The sequence below is a fragment of the Strix uralensis genome, chromosome 7 (assembly GCF_047716275.1).
Source record: "Strix uralensis isolate ZFMK-TIS-50842 chromosome 7, bStrUra1, whole genome shotgun sequence".
Lineage (NCBI taxonomy): Eukaryota > Metazoa > Chordata > Aves > Strigiformes > Strigidae > Strix > Strix uralensis.
In genome coordinates this window covers 29,462,664-29,477,586 of record NC_133978.1, presented here as the reverse complement: position 1 = coordinate 29,477,586, position 14,923 = coordinate 29,462,664, and positions in this window count along the sequence as shown.

Genomic DNA, 14,923 nt, shown 5'->3' with positions numbered 1-14,923 from the left:
GGGGGTTGTAGGTCCAATAAAAAGATATTATCATTCTGCATCTTTATTGTTTCCTTCATTTAATTATGCATCAGTTCTACTGAAAATGTTTGCCTCTTTTCACATGCACCTTTATCTGTTTCTGCTGCTAAACCAGTGACAACAGTCTTCACCTGAGACCAGCCAAGCTTGCAAACATGCCTTCTTTGTGAAAGAGACTGACTGTTTTCACAGAAAGCCAAAAGAGGCCCGACTGCAGACACTGTGAGGGGAAAAGACAAATGGGAATTCATGTAGCCTCTTGATTCCCAGAGTTATCTTACCAGGTAGCTCTGCTCTGGAGAAACAAGTAGAATCACAGAAACATTTAGGTTGAACAAGACCTCAGGATCATTGAGTCCAACCATAAACCTAACACTGCGAAGTCCACCACTAAACTATGTCCCTAAGCACCACATCCGCACATCTTTTAAATACCACCAGGGATGGTGACCCAACCACTTCCCTGGGCAGCCTGTTCCAATGCTTGGTAACCCTTTTCAGTGAAGAAATTTTTCCTAATATCCAATCTAAACCTCCCCTGGTGCAACTTGAGGCCATTTCCTGTCATCCTATCACTTGTTAGTAGTATCAGAGGCTTCAAATTGCATAGTAAATACATCCTTTGATACATGTTAAGGAGAGGGGAGAACAGTATTCAAAGCAGAGCTGTAATAGGCCAGCAGTAGTTTACCAGCTTTTGTATTGGAACCCAATAATGAGTAGAGATGTTTCCCAGTAGCTCAAAGCTCATTGTGAAGAAAAAAGCAATTTCTGGAATAGGTTATAAAGGATCCTGTTCTGCTTTCACTTACTTGGTCTGTAACTTTGGGGCTTTTCCATACTTAAAATGATGTTATCAGAAATAAAGCCACACAGAAAAAAATATAGGGAAAGCTATATATACATACACATATTCAAGGGAATAACAACATAGAAAAAGGGAAGGGGTGCTGTATTCCATGGCAGCAGTGCTTGCTTGAAGCTCAGAAACAGGAAAAATGTCAGGGCTTATTTCAGATCTCTTGTTCTAGAGAAAGCAGGGAGGAGGGGATGATCCAAAGAGAAGCAAGCAGATGAGTCATTTCTGGGTAAATAGCAGAAATACCACCTTTCCTGTACGATTTTGATTACTAGAAACAGTACACTAGGACACAGAGAGTTTAAGTTCTTTGTGATGGTGATAAGTTTTTGTTTTAAAAGGTGAAGAAAACTATAGTAAGTAGGTGGATATTTAGATTTTATTCCAGTAAGGAGAAACTGTTAAGGACTGAGAGGTGGAAGGCAATGGAGGTGGAAGTGATCATAAGACAGCAGAGGAAGGGAAAAGAGACCAGGAGAATGAGGACAATGGACTTCAACAAAATGAAGAGAAAAAAAAAGCAGCAGACTTCAACATATTCAGAACTGTGAGGCATGGTCTCTTGGGAAGATAATCTAAGGTACAGAGGAATGCAGGAGATCTGATACTGCTGAAAGCAACTGTATCAAAAGCACAATAGGAATCTATCCCAGTACAGAGGAAAGATAGTGAACATAGCTTGAAACCAATATGGTTACATTAGGAGCACTTTAAAGACTGAACAATCAAAAAGCAACTGTATAGAAAGTGGGAACAAGGACAGACAACTAAGAAAGAGTATAAAGAAATAGCATAAGCATGCAGGGATAAATCAGAAAGGCTAAGGCATAAGATGAATTACAACTAACAAGGACATAAAGGCAACAAAGAAGGCTCTATAAATACATTAAAAGTAAGAGGAGAGCAAAGAAAAGCATAAGCCCATCAGTTAATGGAGAAGAACAAATCTGATGATGCTGAGAATGCAACATAATCTCTGCCACAGCCTCCAGAAAAAAAAAAAAAAAAGGTTAGTTGTGACTCAATACTTAACAAAATTCTAATGATATGAGAGACCTGGCCAGAGTAGGGAACAAGTTGAAGACTGTTTAGATGAGTTAGAGCTTGCTTACCCAGGGACATAAAAATGTAGTAAATTCAGGTGTGAATTTACCCCTGTAACCCTGCACCAGCCAGCACCTGCTTTAAAAGTGATGCACATCCATATCTGTAAAGTAGGCAGGGGTGTTGTATTGTTCCAGAAGCTGGTTGGTGTCTGACCTTGACAAGGAGGTGATGACAATAGACCCAGGATATTTCTAGAGATAAGAGAAAGAATATATTCACAGAGGCAAATTTCAGCACTCTTCCAAGATAGTTTCTTTTTCCTTTTTGGCCAGTTCCTTGAATCTGTTCAGCTGAGAAGTACACAAAGGACCCAGGTCAGGGCCTCACAGCTACCAGCCCTGTGCAAATGAGCAATGCTAGCTTTGCTCTGCCATCCTCCATGGAGACTGGCCCTGCAAAAAAACCCCAAAAAATCCCAAACAAACAAAAAAAACAAGCAAGAGTTGCTATGGTCAGAAACACAACCTCTTGGTGCTATGGGATGTGTTACCCAACAATTTCCACCACTCAGTCAAGGTACAGACAACCTCTTATGCTCCAAGATCTTGTCATCTCTCTCCTGGCTGACCAGGATGTGTCCCTGCCTACCGTCCTCCATATGGCACAGACCAGATGAAGTGCATGCTCTCAGGACTCCAAGTTTTAACTGTCCTCTATTAATAACACAGATTCTTCTTTCTGCAACACAAAGTGACTCCACAGCATTTTCTGGTAAGGGAAATTATAGCTTGGCATCTGTTCTTTTCACTGCCAGAACCAGATTGCTCATCTTCTTATATCTTACAAAATTGCTCAAGACCTGCAAGGAGAAAATTGATTTTCAATATGGCCTTTTTTTGTTTTAATAGGCACACTTAAGATCATGAAAAGCACCGTGCCAGTTCCAAACACACCACAGCTCTTTCGCAGGGATCACCATCATAAGGGCATTAGCAAATAAAACTAAGGAGCTTCAAAGTATAACATCCCAACACTGATTCATACCGAGATCTGCTTGATCAAGAAGCTCTGCGCAATGCTGTCCCATTTCAGCTAGCTGGGAACAAGTCTACTACTTAACCCTGGGTGCTGAGTGAGCACAGCAGAGAACATCCTTATACCACAAGAAGAGGAAGACATTTTGTAGCTATTTCCTTCTCCTGCAATCTCCCCATTCACAGGTGGACTGCCTCCCAAAGCTGGGATTTCTAACTGAGCCAACACAGTACCAGAGACACTAAAGAACAACCTTCACACTTTTTAAAACATGGCACAATGGCACAGGTTCAAAAGAGGAAGCACTCTGACAGCTAGGATTGATATTTCTATTCACTATCACCCACGTTAAGGGGTGGTAGGACCACGCAGCCAGGAAGAGCTGTATATCTGCATTTAGCATGCTCTCTGCTGAACAGAAGTTATGTTAAGCCAATAGAGAAGATTATTCCTAACTTTTATCCTGTTGCCACACCTTGCCAACAAGATAAAGGTGACAACCACCCACTGGGTTACACAAGGCTTTCCTAGACCTCACGCTATGAATCAACAATAGAAATAAAACTGTAAGAAGTAAGGACAGGGGAAAATAGCATACCCTTGCAGGTAATGTGCCTTCTACAAAAAATTCACTGAGCAAGTGAATGTCTCCATTCCTAGAAGTCATTTGAATTTCTTTATAGAGCAGTCCAGCTGTTGTGTTTGTCAAATGGCAGCCAGAGAATAGATATTATTAATAAATAGCTGTTATCCACATGGTACTCACACCATTTACTTGCATCTCATGTACTACTGTCCCTGTGCCACAAACCTACACAGCTTAAAGACACAGCATATAGCTGGCCATGCCCCAGAAGCATTTCCAAGAGGCAGCACCTGTACACAGAACCAGGAGCTGTAGACAAGTTCAGAACAGAGGGCACAAAAATACAAAACCAGGAAAAAGGAAAATGATCTGACTTCCAAGTCAAACTGTCCCACACCTCTTGGGCTTACAGTTCTGATTTAGTCTCTTTACATGCTCCCTTCCCTCACCCCTGCTCAGTCAGGCCTTAGCAGAATCCAGAAGGAAGAAGCACAAACCTGCTATGCAAATATTAACCCCGAAGTTTATATATTCCTATCATCAAGGAACTGACTGCAATAAACCTGCCTAGAGAGACTCCTTCTGTTACCTTCCTGCATTCCCCCAGTTCAGCAGGTACACTCAGCTCTGTGGCACCCATGATTAATAATGTTGCATCCTAGTTGTTGTACAGCAGCTAAGCACAGAGAGTTTTCCTCCCTGTGCTTGAGCATCACAGCAGCAGCACAGAGGATGCTTTTACCTCCAAAGGTAGGGGGAGGAACAGCTAGAACAACCTCAGTAAAGCAGATGGGTCAGGGTGAGAAGCACTTTAGCTTATGGAGATGCAGTCTCTATTCAACAGGCACGTTGTGTAGCTTCCCTAGTTAATGTTACTGTGCTGGTTTGATACATAAATCATGCATTAGCACTTTTGTTCTCTGTCTGCAGGGCACACATAACTAACCAACACGGTGCAGAATTTGTTCTGGCTCAATAGCAGAGCTGCTATTCTAAGGGCATTCATTAAGTGGAAGTGGCCAAGGGAAACAGACACAGCACAGTGGATATTTCCCTTATAATTGCCAATGAATATCCGTTGAAAGCCTTTCTACTTTTTTCCTCAGTTTTAGCAGCTCAAGAAAGGATTGAGTATGGACGCTGAATAACTGGCTGTTCAGAACCTTTCCAGAGTTATTAAAGTAACTTTTTACATTCCTCACCAGGACCTCTTTCCTCAATTTCCCTCCCAGTTATTTGGAGATAACAAAGACTGGGATCGCTGCCCACAGCCAGGACTACATACCATTCCCCTCCAAGTGACTTTAGTCCACTTTCTTCAGAAGACATTGTTATTTTTCTAATCTTCTAGCATTTAATATTAACAGATCACTCAGTCACCAGTTTCATCTCCCTGCATCACTGGTCTTCACTGGCTGAAAACCTCACTACTACTTCTCTCAGAGGACTCCAAGACCTGCACTAGTCTTCACATGTGCAACCACATGTCTTCCCATACATGCATAAATCCTGTGTTACACTGAACAAGCTAGGGATGCAGTCTGCAGAAATCCCCTTTTAGAATAAAGCTTGTGCTCTATATGCCAATGGACTAAGTTTAGCCTGAACTATAGACAGATCACTGATCCTACTCCATTGTCATTTCCTTCTGGTAATTTTACAACTGGGTAATACTGAACAGAACATGTAAGCACTGAAACAATGAAAGGTAAAACATAAGGGGAGGCACAGGAGCTGCAGCTTCAAGTGGCATTTGCCAAGGTTGTGCTGGTCAAGTTGAAAACAGTAGATGCAATCTGCTAAGAAACTCCAAGGGAACATACATCTGCAAGCAGTTTAAGAAGAAAAACCATTAAAAGAAGACAAGAAAAAGACTATAGCTGAGCTGACTTCAGGCACACAGAAAATACTGGGACCAATACCAACCAAGGCTCAGCCTATGTAACCCCACCCAAGATTAGAGGGACTGATGATGCTTAGAAGTTCACAGGGACCAGATCTGAAGACTCTGAAAAGAAATCATGAAATCCAGAGATCGCTTCTATCAACTGAGGAAGTTTTCATTGAATGCCCTGAGAACTCCAGCATTTAAACCTGAAAAAAAACCCCAAGCCAACCTACAGCGATTAAAATTGTTTTAAGGAGTCAAATTTTGATTGCAGGAAGGTAATCTGGAAACAGTCTGCAAGTCTGAATTAGGATGAGTCATGTATATTTTATTTCCTTCTTCAAATGCAAATGCTTGTCTAATGTATTTAAAGTTTTGTCTATTGCCAGGCTGCTTTACCAGCAGATGTACAAAGGGAAAGGGATGACAAGGAAACACTGCAAGACAATTTTCTTAGCACTTGCAATCCTGAGTATAGTGTCACAGTAGATGTAGCTGTGATCCACATATCTTAAACAGTAGAGAAAGAGTCAAAGGGAAACAGTCAAGGAGAATGGGAAGAAAAAAGGATGCCCTTCATCATAACTGGGATGAAATGAGATATGTGCAAGACCCAGCTGTATTTGTGTCTTGCTGTGTTTACCTCCAACTTCTCTGATGTTCTCTTAGTGCAGGGCAGGTTCTGATCTCTTGAGTATCTTGAGCTTCCTGAAGTTTCCTCCAATGCATGGTACTAGAATACCCAAACATAGACATCATGCCCTTCCTCTCCCTGACCACATGCCTGATTCCTAGGTGGGACATTTGTGAAGTTAAGCAGCACAGGAAATTTAGTAGATGGAAAATATGTGGGGAAGGGAGAAGGATGTTCACAGTTTCCCGTTTGTTTTGCATCACCAAATAGCCCAAAACTATGACACCTGATGTCTATTTGTGCCTTGAAAAAGCCCCAGGGACTGTGCAGAAAGAGTAGGCTGGCACAATCCAACCAACAGATGTAGGAGCAACAATGAATTACCATAGTTTTGTAAGAATAGCTTGCTTTGGGCCAGGTCTCAGAAGAGTATCCTGTCTGAGGGACAGAAACAACTCAAGGCATTACAGAGAAAGCAGAAAGCAAGTTACAGTTCAGGACTCTGAGTCCCACACCCATTCTATCTTCCATAGCACTAAGGCCTTCTCATGGCCAAGATCTCTGGAAGACAACCAAATCACTGAAAGTAAATGCATATTTTCAGTAACACTACTCTTTTCATCTAGTCTTATTCCTTATGCCTAGAAGCTGCTGCTCACAGAACAGTAGGCATAAGAGATGGAAGGAAACCAAAGGACCGATTAGGTCATTAATCCATCAATTTGACAGAAGATTAGTCCTTAGAGCATATTTCTTACTGTTTCTTCCAGTTTACTTTTTAAACAACCCCAGCAATAAAGAGTCTATCACTTCCCTTGAGGAAATTACCAAGAGCTTGTTAAAGATCTCTCACCAGGACAATTTCAATTCTTTCCAGCCTACAGTTTCCCCTTTTCTTAATTTCACATTACTGCTCTCAACAACCTTTTGTGGCCTGCTTTGTAGGCCATTCCCCAGCACGCATTCTACATGTGTGCATGCATCCTTCCTTATCATCTAGCCGTGTAAACGCATCTTCTTCCAGCCCTTTAGATTTGGGGAAAAGTGGCAGCTTCTTTTGGGATGTTTTTTCCCTGAACTTCCCTCCCACTTGTCTCTATGTTCTGCTGTCCCACTGTATTTAAAAAGCTCAGACTGCCACACTGATCTGCTGAAAGAAATAGGACTAAAAGGGCACAGCAGACTATGGAATGATATCAACTGCACCAAATTCAGAAGGGAAAATATAACACAGATATTTTTCTTCTCTGGTGAAGCAACGGGATGGGAGATTGGCTGTTCACTCCTCTATTGGCAAGAGTTGTCCTTTGAGTGCACCTTTACCTGCCTAGCAGAAGGATCAAGCTAACTTCTGGTACAGAGAAAAAAGGCAAGCATGAGCACAGAAAAGACATTTCCATGCAAGCACATTCCATATTGACACCATTACTACATCCAGCCACAGCAGAGGTTTGGATCTCAAAGCACCAGTCCTGTCTCTGGGTCAAGTCTCAACTTCCCCATGTTCAGAAATCGAGAGCAGCTGCAGTTATCACTTGTGGGACTGGGCCGGGGCTGCCCCTTGCTAGATGCCAAAAAGCACAGCCAGAGGCTGGCTACATGCTGGAAGAATGAGTGGAGACAGAGTCCCTTTCAATCTGAGGGCTGGAAATCAGAGAGGGACTGAAGGTAAGAGGGATCACACACCACAGAGCCCCAAAACAGAATAAACAGTTCTTACAAGATGTTTTTGCTTAAGTAGGATATAAAGAGTAATTTCTTAGCATGGCATCTAACAGAGTCGCTGCCTGTAATTACAGGCAGAGGAGTGTCACAGACAGCACAGCATGGCCACTAGATATCCCCGGTGGAGGTTCCCGGCGGAGCCAGCTCTTCTCAAGGCAATTGCCTGCTGGCTTGCCCAAGTAGAAATACTGCAAAACACACTACAAATTACTCCAGTCCCACTGAAGCAAGAAGCTTGTGCAGATTTGTATCTGATGAAGGTCTGGCCAGGAGAGCACAGCCATACAAGTCATTCCCCACAGCCCCACTGACTTCAGAGGGAGTGGCATGCATCAGCCAGAGAACATCTGGGCAAGGATGAGCAGGACAATGAGCTCATGCTTCTGTGTCTGTCCACTGCAGGTCACTTTGTTCATCTGGAGGGGAAAAGAAAACAGAGGCTTTCATGTGACTGGAGAGCCACAGACTACTAGCTCTGCACTGAGCTTTCTACAGAGGATAAATAACAGCTTCCTCCTTCTCCGCTCCTAGTTGAAGAGGAGTTTAGGATCACAAGCAACCGAAATCTGCTCCTGATTATGCCAGCTCTGTCTCTACCTCCAACGGATGGAAGAGATTGCATTAATGTGTTTTTACACCACACCATCATAATCTCTCTTGACTTTTAATGGCTTTGAGCTACAACCACACACCTTGAAGAGCTGAGCTTTTTGCATGCCTGATAAACTCAACTTTAAACTGATTATTGAAATATCCAAGCTGTTCATGCAATGACTGCCAGCTGAAACTGCACTCTCTTCACTGCTTAATCTTCACTTACAGTGTCAGAATTCATTTGTTCTTTCCCACTGCACTCCGTGTTCCCAATTGCGCATTCCCAAGCCATCGCACACACCCCTCTTCCCACCTCCACTGAGCACGCTGCTTACAGGATTTCTGGAAATGGATCATTCAAGGGAGAGTTTATTTGTTTCAAGCAATAAAACAAAAAAAAGCAAAAGGAACAAGTCAATTACTGTTTACTTCAGGACAAAACTAGAGCACCTTTGATACCTTTATATGCAGCATAGAGTGAATTTCATATTTAATTCTTCTTCACTTCCTCTTATGGACTCCTAAGCAGTAGTAAGCAGCAATCAGCTCTCTACTCTGCCAAAGGCAATTGCATTTTAGAAGTAACCTGTCCCAACAAAAGTTTAAATAGAAAGCATAAATATCAAGGTGCAGTTACCATGTCCAGCAAGAGGGATGGAGCTTTTTCACCACCTGTGGCTTCAAGCAGTGCATGGACTTACCTGAGCCATGAGCCCAGCATCTGAGCAAGAAATCCCCACACCTCTGCTGTGCCAGCCAAGCCCTTCCTTTAAGTTGCCTCCAGCTCCTTTCATTCTCACCCCAACCAAGAAGCAGAGGAAAGAGGAACTCGAAGCTCTCAACTCAGAAGCATCCTCCACATTGCTAACCCCTTGCTCCTCCTCCACGTTGCAAATTTGAAGGATCTTTTCCTTTACAGCTGTTTCCACTCTCTCCTGAGGGCCAGGGAATCAAGGGCACACAGTTGTGGCATTTCTGCAGAAAAGGGCATTTGCTGCTTGCTTGCCAGCTGAGGGACAATGTCCAGCCCCCTGAGGAAGGCCCATATCATCTCCTCTGCATGACATTTGCACAGTGCTTTGGAACACAGCTATGTAAATGTAAGACAATCAGGGGATACTGTTCAAATCCTGTAAACCTATCTGAAGCCAAAAGCGTAATGCCAGTTTACACCATCCAAGTATCTAGGTCTGTGTAATTAACAATTAGAGATGAAGCATAGGGGCTGTAAGCAATAAGACCAGGTTTATTCAGGTCTATGGCCAGCACTTATGCACAGTTTTACTGAAAAGCAAAACTCTCTCAGAAGAGAACAAAATTCAAACCAGTTGAAGGGATCATGTGATGCTGCATTTGTCATTGCAGTGGCTGGAACAGCATGTACAATTTTTGCAGGTGGGTCAGAAAAAGCCTGAGGCACAGAACAGCAGGTACAGTAGAGGTCAAACAGCACTATGGTGTGGGCACTGAGGCCAGCGGAAACGGTGAACACAAATGGGCTTGAGGACACTGCTTAGCAAGGTGGCATTTCCTACTTCTCTTCTACCAAAGTCATGGGAGCACTAACACTGCAACACTCCTGCACCTCCCCTGCCCCAGTTAAGTCCTAGTTACAAGAGTTGGCAGTGGTGATTTACCCAAGCCCCATGTGCAATGTTAGAAACACCCCAAGTCCTGAATTCCAACTATTGTATCTTCTTATGCTTTTGCCTGACAGATCAAAGAGCTTCTTTCATACATTTCTTCTTATGCAACACAATCCACTGGCCTAAGATGTTTTCCTTTATTAATAAATACTGCAATGATACCCTGAAAGTCACAAGTAAAAAGTGCTGGCACTCCACAGGGCAATGCATGTGAAATACTCCAGTACTTTTGTCCTGGGCTTTCCATGCAGCTCCCTGTTTAATGAGTCCATCACTAGGTTTAATGACCTGCCAAAGCTTTAGAAACACTCTGCCCTCCTCATCAATGATTCACTTGCAGTCTTAAAACTGTGCACAGATTAAAGAGGCTGCTGCTCTCCCACCTCGCTTCAACCCAAAGCAGTTTTAAATATTTCATCTCACCACAGAACTCTTCTGTACACATCCCAAAGGTGCTCTGAGAAGCTCTCGCTGGGAGTCTGGCTTTACCTGGCAGAAGGCCTGCTGGCACCATGAGAAAGCTGTTGCTGCCAGGCCTGGCCACATCCTTTATTTACTTTCTTTAATGAGTCCTTCATGACCCTGGCTGTCAAGAGTGGGGATAGGATTTTCTGAGGCCATTGGTGCTTTCTATTTATGGAAGAGCAGATGGAAGCCCTGATTGCAGGGCAGAAAAAAGGAATACCTGATTCACAATTACCAGGGTCAACAGTAGCTTTCCTTCAGCTTCAAGGAAAATAGAGTCATGAACCTCTTTTCCTGTCAAGGGAATCAACAAATGCAGGAACATAGGCAGGATCTTGGACTTCCCAGATGAATACGTCGAGGATGACTAGTCTTCTAGGATACCCAGAACACCTTTATAGCTCTTACTGCGAAACAACCCTGATGTGAGAGATCTCATGGTCCAGACAACCATAGAGACCTCCTTCCCTGCACAAAGCAAGATTGTGTCCTGGGATATAATCCTCATGAACACATTTTTGGTCCCTGGGAAAGGAGAACAAAGTATCCCAGGGGAGAGAGAAAAAGACCTAGAACCACTTCTCAGCTTTGCCACCACTTTGCCATCTCCCAGATGGGAATGCTACCAGCAGATCTCACTGTCCAAGGTATTTTGGGATTTACAGATCCCTTGTACAGTACAAGATATTACATTTCTATGAACAGCCATAATTCTGTGATACTATGGCCATGCATGGCACACACTTCTAGCAGGCAGAGCTCTGCCCAACATGCTGGATTCTGTTATAGCTGCAATGCCTCCACAGTTTCTCTAGGCAGATTCCTACAGCTTAATACTGGTTTTCAAACTATTCATTTATATATATCTGGTATTTTAGGATTATATGCTAAATAAACAAATCATTTAAAAGATCAAAAGACATAATAATAAGAGAATCACTTATTAAGCACATCATCATACACCCTCTCACCTGTTTTTTTTACTTTGCTCTTACCCTTCTTGCACCAGCAGTGCACAACAGCTTGCCTGCTGGCACTCACAGGTAATGTCCCCCCCAGCATTTAGACTGTTGATAGGTCACTAATTTCATGGAAAATCCATTTTCCAGCAATTTGGCTAGCTCAGAGACAAATTACATTCTCTAGATAAATGATTTATAATTTTTGATTGGCAAATCATTTATGCACTTTTTTTTTAACTTAGTCAACCAGCTCTGAACACAGAAAGAAAAGGACAAATCCAGGGAAACAGACAGGCAGAGAGATAAATGCACACACAGAGACACACAATTTCCTTTGTAGCTGCTTCAGCAGCTCTGGATTTCTGCCCACCTTTTGGTGTGCTTCTCACCTAGAGGCCTTGGAAGAGGCAGAGAGCAGGTTGCAGCCACCTGAACACCTGTGCCCATATCTTGGCTTTCTTTTACAGAGGAGTCAGTTTGATTTCACAGCCTGCAGGAAGTGGAAACCAGCCTGCATTTCCACAGTGTTTTACAAAGGGAATTTATTGACAGTGTAAGATGACTGCTGAAAACATGAGGAATCAATTCCTGTCCTTACAACAGGGGTACAGGACAACCTTAGTCCATGCTGTCCATCCACCCTGACTGATGGGGAAAACCTCAATTTCCTTGTCCATTCAACCCCAGAAGTGTTTGGAAAGGAGACATTCATCACAAGGAGTTGAACTGGAACTGCATAGGTTGCAGAAGGGCGTTAAACCACAGTGAACGCATGAGATCCAGCAGTATAGGGCCACAAGATCCATCTGCTCATCCCAAACAGACAGTCCATTTTCTCCATTTTCAGTTAAATTGTGATGGGAACAGGGAAGATCTCAAAAACTTTCTGGTTTTCACACACCTGAGTATTAATGAAGGTCTAAAAAAACTGAGAGCCCAAATTCCCCAGTCACTGTCTCAGCCCTTCTCCCCTGTTTTCTGGATCTGCAGCAGTCTAGCCTCTGCAATATTGGTGGTTCACAGCTAACAGCCACACTCAGTCTCCACATGCCTGTTGGTTCCCCATGGCACAGGAAAGGTTCCTCAGCAGATCATCTTGGGGCCCTCTGGAGAATTCCTGACCTTTGAATTTTCATTTAAACCAACTTAAACATTTAGGACTTCCATGGCACAGAAGAGCCTTCACCAACACAGCTCCCTTTACAGCGCCCGTTCATGGTCAGGATTGTGGGTGAGGGACCAGATGATCCCCCTACACTGCCAGGGACAGTACAGTTGGCAGCACTCAGACACATCATTTCCTTGTCCTCATTTCTTCTCTCACCCCATAATGGGAAATGAGGCCAAAAACTCTCAAGAGATGAAGGGGGTCACATTAGTCCGTGGCAGATAAGGCTAAATCATAAAAATTTTTGTTTGTTAGTGTACTCAGAAAATGAAGCCTTGCCTTCTCCTTTGTAATTCAGCCTTTTCTATATGAGGAAAGAGTGATGAGCTCTGTGGGCCTGCAAAGGGTAGCCCTGCCTGAGAGAGAAGACAAAGATCCCTTTACTTAGTGCAAAACCAAACAAAAGTGAGCAATAAAGCACTGCAGAAAATGAGCAGGTAAGTACTTGCATTTTATCTTCAGTCAATACCTTTTCAGCACGGCTGATCTCTGAAATCCGATTTTGTGTTGTACTGCAAATCCATACCCCCTGGGAAGCTTGCATCCCTTTTGCTGAGCATTAGCTCTCACTTCATTTGTCCACACAATCTCTACACAGCTATCATCTCAACATCCAAGCAACCTTAAACAAAAACATAATCTCTCCATAAAGCACACCTCTATACTCAAACAGCTGTTGCTCTCAGGTGTCCCATTGCATGAAATCCATCACCAAGCCACTTTGCCTTCCTCAGCGAAGGGAGGATGTTGAGACAAGAAAGCTCTGTAGTGCCTCACAGGCTTAATTTACTGGGGTTCATTGCCTCTCCCTGGCTCACTCTAATCTTTTCCGGGGGCAAGAAATCCATGGCATGGATCCTTGACCAGAGCCACTGCAGCAGCCACAGAAGGATCCATTGTACACCCTCATGTACAACAAAGCCATCACACTAGTATGTGGCAAGATAGAGCTTTCAGTTAAAGGGCTGTGTGATGAACAACTAGACTCAAGCTGGATGCAGGAACCAGATGATGGGGCAATAAAGTATCCATTGCCATAATGTCAATTCGCTACCTCTTTCTTTCATATCCCTTCTTGTCTAATGACTCAGGACATTCAAGAAAAGTGAACTGATCAGTGCAGTTCAGCTGCTGTTCAAGCTGCATACAGAACACATTGTGTTTCCCTATTACCCTCTGTTAGTTCTAGCTCTCCTACTATGATCGGTGCAGGGTGAATGTCCACATTTCTGTATAAACCCTGTCCAGAAATCCTTGCAGTTTAACCACAGCAGCAAAGTGTCAGATTAAAAGATGCAGGTGCTGAGACTGTTTCCAAACTGCCTTCCACCTAGTTGTCTCCAACAGTTCAGCCAGAGAGCCATCACCACAGTCTTCCCTAGGGGTTCTCACTGGAGTAACAGTGCTAAGCCTGGGCACCACACTAAACTACCAGTGGCATCAGGGCGCCTAAAGCAAAGAGATGTCAGGTACCTACTATGCTACTAAAAACCTTATGCACTTGGCCAGCTTGAGTCATATGAAAATCAGGCTTGACAAATCATAAGGATCAAAAGAGCATCTCCATCCCTAACAGAAGCAGGGTAACCTTAAAGAAGTTTTATCAGGGTTGAATTTATCCCAGGCTATAGAAAAATCATCACAGTAGTCTCAGAGATGTGAAACACTGTTATGAGAGGGCAATTATGTTAGTAAATTACACTGAGGAGTTAAGGTTAGTGGAACCAAACCCAAGCTGGTGTGAATCATCGCAGTTCCACTGGACAGAACAGTTACATTATTTACTCCAGATGAAAATTTGTTTCACTAAGTTGAACAGAACAAGTGTTATACACAGAATCAGACTTAAAAAACAGTAAAACACAATTTTCTGTCCTCAAAGTAAATATTTCCCACACTGGATTTCAAATCTGTGGGCCATGTCAGGTGCAAGGCAAGGCCCCCCATTTGCTGACTTAGACAAGAAAAAAGACGTAGCCTGACAAGACCTGTCAGATATAATCCGCTTGCCACAGCAGGAAGCATTACTGATAGATTGATGGGCCCAGCCCCCCCCAGTCACCTCAGCCCATCATTTAAGTCCTTTCTCCAGATGCAAAGCTGGCTCCAAGGACTACAGCACAGGTATGAGATTTCAGAGGCCTGGGCTCCATCCTTGCTTCTACTACAGCTGTTCCTTAGCAAGACTTTTAGGTTGTGTCTTAACCAGTCAGTCTTCAGACTACCTTGCACTGACACCAGTGAATATCTGTGGAAAAAAAACCTTCATTTGAGGTCCAGGGACTGGACCCCA